The sequence below is a fragment of the Pseudopodoces humilis genome, chromosome 2 (assembly GCF_049639895.1).
Source record: "Pseudopodoces humilis isolate 2021_Gansu_Grassland_sample_001 chromosome 2, ASM4963989v1, whole genome shotgun sequence".
In the NCBI taxonomy this organism is placed as follows: Eukaryota; Metazoa; Chordata; class Aves; order Passeriformes; family Paridae; genus Pseudopodoces; species Pseudopodoces humilis.
In genome coordinates this window covers 11525687-11534192 of record NC_142201.1, presented here as the reverse complement: position 1 = coordinate 11534192, position 8506 = coordinate 11525687, and the positions used below count along the sequence as shown (strand labels likewise).

Genomic DNA, 8506 nt, shown 5'->3' with positions numbered 1-8506 from the left:
TGCTGGACACAGAGAAAGCTTCCAGCAGCTTCTCACAGGAGCCACCCCTGTAGCTTTTTCCTGTGCTACCGAAATCTGGCCATGCAAACCCAACAGTGGTTCAGGAAAAGAAAAACATAGTTTCAATTAAAACCATAAACAAGAATTTTTATGATTAAATCTCTTCATTATGAGACAAGTATTATTCCCTGACTAGTATATACTCATTAGAGTCAGGCTCCTCTGTAAAGGAAATTGCTTTCAAAATTTTCACATGACACAGAAGTAGGGATAATTCTTTTTAAAATATCTTCTTCCTTGAACACTCTTGCCTAGACTTATGAAAAGGATGTAATATGTAAGGTATAATATATAAAGCACTCAACAAATAAAATGTAATTATATATAATGTAAAGTGTACAAAATTTTAAATATACACAAGAACTCAAGAACTAGGAAGTTAATCACATAGCATATTTCAGGTTTTACTTTGTTCTCTCTGAAGCATTCAAGGCTGCTTAGTCTGCCAGAAGTGGACAAAAAGGGAACCTGTTTCTAATAAGATCAGTGCAATTGTGTTTGGAAAAGGGGAAAAGAAAAGAAAAAAGCTAGACAAAATTCTGACCTTTTATCTTTACTGAAACTGTTTAGTAATTAGATTGAGAATGTCGTTTACAGGATCAAAGGATTCAGACATAGATTTTTACATGAGCAGGGGTTCTGTTTGGTGTTTTTAGTGGGGGAATGGAGGTGTATTTTGGAAATTCTGATTTCATTATGTTTTAAATCTAAAAATCTGTGCTTGTTTTCCATGCTGTCAGATTCATATCATGTCATAGTTCTATTGTATATGCACACTCAGCAAGAGAATGTACAAGTGCTGGTGTTTTGTGCTACCCTGTTTCTCCCACTGCATTTGCTAAAAAGTGGAAAATAAATACACAGATGGAAACAATATTTACTACTGAAAATCCACAGGCAGGTAGCAAGAAATCAGCACCTGTCAGTCTTCGGGCCCTCTGGACAGATTTGCTGGCAGGGTGAGCATGAGGCCATGAAGTTTTGCAGAACCCCTGGCAGCTAAGGGATGGTATCAGCTCTTGGGCAGCATCCGTTCAAGCAGATTGGATTTACTAACCAAGAGCATTCTTCAGTCCCACAAACTCTGTCAGCCTTTTCATTTTAGATATGTATTACTTTTAGAAAAGGAAGCTTATGTTAACTGCACGGTTTCACTTTCCTTAATACACATTAAATGTGATGATCCTTTTAAAGACACACACTGAGGTATATATGAGGATGTGGTTTGTGCCTCTTCCTTTTCTCAAAGGAAACAAGGCATCCAGATCACACACATGGTTCAGGTGCAAGACACACTACTCATTCATATTAAACATTTCAGCATGCACTGAGTGCCATGGAATTAAAACAATGTTTACAAAACAGACAAGATTATGCTTTTCTCTTTGGTGAAATATCTTGAAAGCACAAGTCATGATGAGGACAAAGGATATCCCCTTCTATATTGTAAAAAACATACTTGTTAAGGGGAGGATGAAGCCAATTAGAGATTATGTATGTGGCTGAGAAAAAAAATAAATTTAAAATCTCTTATGCATGTGTCCATACACTGCATTGCTATTCATAGCAATTCAGTAACTGAGAAATGAACCAAATCTAGTTTCTTTAATCCTGGGATAAATTTAACTCAAGAACACAGGTGGTTTGTATTCTGCATGTGTGAATGGTCTACAGCTTTTCTGTGTTATTAGTCTGGTTTCAGCCATTTTAGCAATTCCATTGTATTCTGTTCACAGCTTTTGGCTTCCACCCTTTTTCACTTTCCATTTCTTCTGCCAGACACTTAATCAGCCTCTCTGGGAACTTACATAGCTCCCATGACCACTGTGTAAGAACACCTAACAAACAATGCCTTTTTGTCTTCACTGCACCCTTACGAATAAGAACAGTGTTAACTCCCATTATACAGAGAAGGAACAAAAGGATGGAGACATTAAATGATTTGGCTATGAGTGGAAGAGAAATCTGTAAAGCATCAGGAATTGAAGGCAAATGGTTAGGGTTGGCCCCAAGCACCTCTTACCTACTCTCTGCCCTTTGTTGACTATGAGTAGCCTTAAGCATCTGTCGCTCTTTCAAGGCACAAGGAAGACTCTTAGAATTCCCATAATGGAGGTGCCTGTGCTGGGAGTCTGTTGTCACATCTCCATGGTGAGAAAGCAGCTCTCCCAAAGGATAATGGTGAGAATCAAAGTTGGAAACCCCTCTGTCTTTCCCTCTCACTCTGTCAAACAGCTAGGATGCCTGGGCTTCTAAATCAAGCACCCAAACCTGCTCTCTAAAGTATGGTATGAGTCATTTAGCTAACATAAAATGCCCTATACTGATCCACAAAGAGAATCCCATAAAGTTTTTCACGTCTCTTTTACCTGCCCACGCATATGGATCACTCATCATAGTAGTATCTGAATGCCTGGTTTAACCAGTCACATTAATTATTTTGTTTTAACATTGGATTTTGACTACTGGTTGCTGCACTCATTTCTAATTTCATCTATTTTTTTATCTGACATGAAGAACGCCATTCTGTTATAAGGCGAGGTGGGGTGGGGTGTGAGCAAGTTCCACAAATTCTGCAACAGCTCCCACCCCTCCTGCAACCCACTGACTCTGCATGGCACATTATCTGCCTATCGATAATCTTTTATCATATTCCATAATAAAATCACATTCTCCCACAGGCTGCTTTTTCTTTTCTCCCTTCTCTTGAAAGATATTGGTGGTTTAATAACTGTAGCAGTTTGGATTCCTCTCTGAAGGAACAAGAAGCCAGGATGGATTAAGAGGTAAGTGAATGTTGCCTAGTCTCTTTGTTCTGGTTTTGGAGAGCGTTATTTACAAAGATATAAACAGATACGTAACTGTACACATTTATCTCACATTGCTCAGCTGCTTCCTGCTCCTCCCCATTCCCACCCCATACAATGGGTTGTAAGAGTTCAAAATGCCTCTGATCCAGCCCTTTACCTATGCACAGGCAGCTCTATCTTTTCCCCGTGTGTGTGCACCTGCAGGGTAAATGCAATGGAAGAGGGGGTGCCTACTCCCCTGCACCTTTGCGCAGGAATGGGAACAAATGTATTGAGGGGAGTGTCAGAATTTGAGTTTTGTTTTATAGAATATTTGTTTAGTATAATAAACATCTGCAAATGACTATTTATTTCATGAAGTAATTAACATTTCTAATTAGATGCACCTTGCAGCTGCTGTTAATCTTAATTGGCAATAATGCAGTTACATTTTGATACATATCTTCAAAAGAGTTACAGAAGAGAAAGGAAAAAAAAAATAAAGACAAAAATCTGAAGGGAAGGAAATAAAACTGTTCCCACACAGTTCAGAGAGTTCGCACAAAGAAGATCCCATGGCAACAGCGAGGCCCACAGTTTGCCTTATAAAAATCCAAGAATAGATAATGTATCATCTCTCCTAAAACACTTCGCTTGGGAAACCGGAGGGGAAGCGGGGGGAGAAAAATAAAATGAAGCACAAGAGGTGAAGGGAAGCAGGCTGACCCCCGCTCGTGTTGCGCGGCCGGCGCTCCCCTCCCGGCCGCGGCCCCGCCGCTGTCCCGGCAGGCGCGGAGCGGAGCGGCCCCGGCGCTGCGGCCCGAGGCGGCGCGGGGAGGCGGGCGGCGCCGGGGCGGAGGGAGGGAGGCCCCGCTAGCCAGGAGTTTCTCCAGGATCCCTCGGAAGGGCCCTCCCCGGCGGCTCCCCCCGCGGAGCGGCGCGAGTGCGGCGGTGTCCATCGGGTGGCAGTGCCGGCCCCTTCCTGCCGGCCCGGCGGAGGGCGCGTTCAGCCGAGCGAGCGAGCCCGTCTCGTAGGAACACAGGGATCGTTCATGCACTGCAGTTTCTCTCGCCTCTCTCCCTCCCTCTCTTCCTCTGCTCCCGAGGATATTTTGGGTGGATTGTGGTTATCAATCAAGACCTCCTCTTCTTTGCTGATCACTTGTCATTTTCACCGGGGATTAGTATCGTTCGGGGCAAGCGGACAACTGATTTATTTATTTATTTTTTTTTTCTTCTTCCATTTGGAGAATTTTCCCCAAAACCTTCCCCCCTCCTTTTTTTTTAATTTTTTTTTTTTTTAATTTTTTTTTTTTTTTTTTGACGCTGCGGTGCGGGTGCTAGGACCCGTCAGGCACCCTCCCCCGGCCCCCCCCGGAGCGTTCTCCCCACATTCGCCCAGCACCAGGAAAGGATCCCCTCCGGACCGTCGCTCGCCGGATACTTGTGCGGGCAGCCGGGATCGGCCCGCGGCGGCGGCGCGCTGGGCGCGGAGCTGCCCGCGGGCAGCGCGGGGGCCCCCGGGCCGGCCGCCCCCCTCCCGCCGCCCCCCTCGCCGCACCTGGATGGTACCTCCCGCCGGCGACGCGGGCACTTTCTGAACTAGGAAGGAAGGGGCGACTCGGGGGGGGTGGGGGGCGCCGAAGTCTGTATGGAATTACCTGCGCCCGCGGCGGAGCTGGCAGCGCTGGATGGATGGGCGCCGCGTCCGCGGCACTCGCGGCCAGCTGAGCCCCAGGAGTAAACACGGGGCTTCTCCGGCCGAGTGCGCAGTGTGGTGACCGGCACTCGCCTCGCTGACTGATCGCACCGGAGGAATATTTCGGGAGACTCCTGTGGGTAAGGTCATTTTATCCAGGCAAAAGCCCGGCATTGCTAAACTTGGTGGCGGGTGACTGAAATGGGCACTTTCGGGATTGCTGCATTACCCTGATGCGAGGGGCTCCAGCCGCTATTGGCAGTTGAGTGGAATAACTGCAGTAGGTCTTCTGGTGAGTGCTTTTTGCGATAAATTTAAAAAAAAAAAAAAAAATCTCCTCCCTCTGTATTCATGCATCCTCTGGATTTGGGAGAGTACTGCAAGAGCAAGGAGTCTTTAATTTTCCCTCTTTTTAGTTTTTATTTCCCTGGTTGTAATATATTTGACTGGAAAGGGTATGTGACAGCAAATAAGCTCTCTGTGATGGAATCTAATTAATATGAGATTGGATCCTATCCTCTGCTTAAACAGATGTTTCCAACTCTGTGCAGCGTTCTGCTGCATTTCATAGCTGCAATGGAGGTAGAGAAAATCTGTTTTTCAAGTTGTTAAACTTTAAGGTGGTGATCCTTATTGATCGTGGTACAGTGCATTGGTGCTAAAGGGGTTAAATGCCATTGGTAATTTGGGATTACAACTGTTCCTGTAAATCCTGCAAGGAAATTATAAACTGAGGGGCGGTAAGGACAAAATCCCCTCAGCTTCATAGTAGAGAAATACCATAAATGTCACTAGCCTGAAAATATCTCATCCAGCTGCTCTTACAAAATATCTTTTTTACCCAATAACTTACCTACTGAAACCTCGGACCACGTGTATGGGAGTTTGGAAGATGTGCAAACAGAGATGCTATCTTCGGTATTTCATACATACATGCATCTGGCTGAGGGACTGTGTGGGAATTCATTCCTGTTACTTGTGGTGTGAAGCGAGACGAGAGAAAAAGGAAAGATCATCTTCTTAAGAACAGAAGCGAGTGAGGGAAGCACTTGAGCCTTTAAAGATTTAAAGGGATCCGAGCAATGCAGATTGGTATTCTCTCTCTGCAAAATCAGTTCTGATAAGAGGGAATGGGGGAAGGTTGAGGGAATCGATAGTGATGACGTTGTGCAGTGCAATGCACTGCAATGCTAAAGTTACATAGTGTGTGCGAAAATATGTACCCTTATGTACTGCTGGTGAGTTCATGCATAATGGATGGAAGAAGATATGCAGATCTGTCTGTAGGAAGATGGATGTATTTGTGCAAAGACGGTGATTATGTAACTTGATTACATCAGTGGCATCAGTCGCCGATAGTGGAATAATATGCTCCTATAGCGTATCGATCACTTGGCTTAACTTTGTAGCGCTCCCGACAGCGAGGGATGGAGACCTGGGCAGGGGAGGGGAGATCCTTGCTCGGCTCCTGACAAGGGGTTTGCCTCTTGCAGGCTGCCTTTTGCATCAGCGTGCTGCTGGCGGAGTTTCCCCGGGACAGGGAGTTCACGGAGGAAGAGGAGGAGGAGGGGGAGGCTGGTACAGCCACACCCGGGAGAGGCTCCCGAGGAGCCCCGGCAAGGCTGCACAATGGTCCCATTGAGCAGCGCGCTGCTTTGCAAGGTCACACCGCAACCTGGGACTTGGGTGCATGGCAACAGCTGAGCGGGGGAGGAACAAAACCGAAAATTAAAAGCGATCCTCCTCCTCTCCCCTCGCCGTCTCCTGCCTCCAGGAGCGGCGTTCTGCTGACCTCTCTCCCAGTGCTCGAGGCAGAGCTGTGCTCCTCGGCCGGGTGTGTGCGGCGCCCAGCACAGACAGCGTTGTGTCTCTCTCGCTGTGAGCACCGACTGCTCACAGCTTTGGCAGGGTGCCGCTTCAGTGTGTTACAGTACAGCGTGTGACTGACGTGAGGAAAAAGTATTGTCAGATACAACAGCTCCATACACCTGTTACATTTACAGGAACCGAAAAGGTGGTCCTTTAGCGCATTTCAAGCATCTGAGAAGTGAGTGGGTGAAAAGCAAAGGTGTAACAGGAGTCCCATTGGTTTAACTCAGACTTTTTTAGCAAATTGTCCTCAAAGACAGCAGCATCAGGATATACCTTAATGCCCCTTTTAGAATCCTGAATCACTTTTCCTATCCGTTCAGGGGGAGGAGGGGAAAGAGCACTCCTTGGAGATGGATAAGCTCACAAAGGCACTGCTGAGGGCCCATACCTCTAACACATGCATTTTCTGAAAAATGTAAGCCTGATGAAATCTTAACTCAGCTGAAATGAGTGATCTTATCGTCACTGACCTGTGTCCTTCCCCACTTCACTCTGAATTCATTCTAGCAAAATGTCACTAAAATACTTTTCAGTTAAGAGGTGAGGGCAGTGGGTTTTACATCTGATAAACATGATCTTCACATACCTACTAGATTTAATGCACTATCAAACTCGCAGTAATTCTACCCTACAGCAGCCTGAAAAATCATTTTTTCCTGCTTCCCTGAAAACATCAGTATTTTAAACTTGGTTCACCATTAGTTCATGACTATATTCATATTTCTGGAGGATAGGTCTGGGCACGCACTAAAAATTCCTGCTAATGCAGTTTAGAGTTTGACATTCATAGAGTATACTGAATAAATTGGAAAAAAAAGGATATGAAGTTAACTCTGTTTCCATCCTTCAGGGGTCAGAATAACACTATGGCAACTCCTATGCATTGCTACAGCTCTTATAATTTTCAGAAATGTCCATTGCATACTCTCTGCCACAAAAAAATTACAGGCATGTTCTTTCCATTGATTCCTTACGGGACCCCTTGTGACACACAGGTTACATACCTGTACCACCCATCTTAAAGGAAAGCACAATTGTCTCCAGAAGGTGTTATAAAACTGGTGCTGTAGAGGAGTAGGCACTGACAGTGTGGGAATATATCACATGATACATGTAAAGTGGCATGCAGCATGCAAGGATTTGCAAATTCAGGACAATAGAGAATAGTAAGCAACCAAGTTTTATTTATAGATTAATTTTATTATTGTAGTTAGCAATGCCCACTTGGTAAAAAGAGAAGGTTTCAGCTCCAATGCAATATCTCTTCAGTTTTTACCAAATGTAGCTTTTTTGGGAGGAAACTTTCCTTGCTGAAGTAAAGCTGTAAATCACTCGGACAAATGAAGAGAAAATGTGAAGAGAAATATTTACATAAAACATTCCCAGGCTCCAAATCTCAGACCACTGAAAGCAGTGAGAGTTTGGCCACCCACTCCTCGCTATTGCTGGAGAGCTGGCTTTTAAAGAAAACAGCAGTGCATGAAGAATAATCTCAGTACCTTCCTCTGAAAGAGCAGGCTTCTGACCGTCATTGTCATAGAAAACAGTAGACTTGTTTTAGTGCTGATAGAAAAATTTGAAACAGGGCAGATCTTAGTGAAACCTTTTTAATATTCAGTGATATTCTTGTAATGTATTCTAAGTACTTTCTGTGGCCATTATGCTGAACCCATGTATTAAGAAAAAAAAAAAAAACCAAAAAAAAAAGGATAATCAGCTGAGGTTTTCCTTCAGTGTATTTGCCCTATACAGAGAAGTGTTTGGATGTACTTCTGTGTTTCATAACAGCTATGATATTTAGCGGCTGGGGATCTTTTTATTTTTATAGTTCACACTGCATGATAATATATGGCAATTGAAACATGAAGCTCTGATTAATATGATTAAAAACTAGCAACTTATCTAGTGGTGCTGAAGTTGTGAGGTTTAATTATAGAAACACCATTTGTACAGCTAAAGGTAAGGTTGTGTCAGCATTTCTATTATAAACCTCTGTCCTGTTTCCATCCATTGTATCAGGGGTCCATGAGATAAGAATTCACAGTAGAGACCATAATGGCTTTTTTAGGTTACTGGCATGGCCTGT

The 8506-nt window shown here is 44.3% G+C and overlaps 1 protein-coding gene across 1 annotated transcript in view; it reads left to right on the top strand.

The window, feature by feature from the left end:
* Positions 1-4495: 4495 nt before the first annotated feature.
* The window catches only part of IL1RAPL1 (interleukin 1 receptor accessory protein like 1), a 659198-nt gene continuing 655187 nt past the window's right edge, over positions 4496-8506 (top strand). The window contains exon 1 of the mRNA XM_005516707.2: positions 4496-4688. The gene's annotated coding sequence lies outside the window, so the exon portion shown is untranslated. The remainder of the gene's footprint in view (positions 4689-8506) is intronic.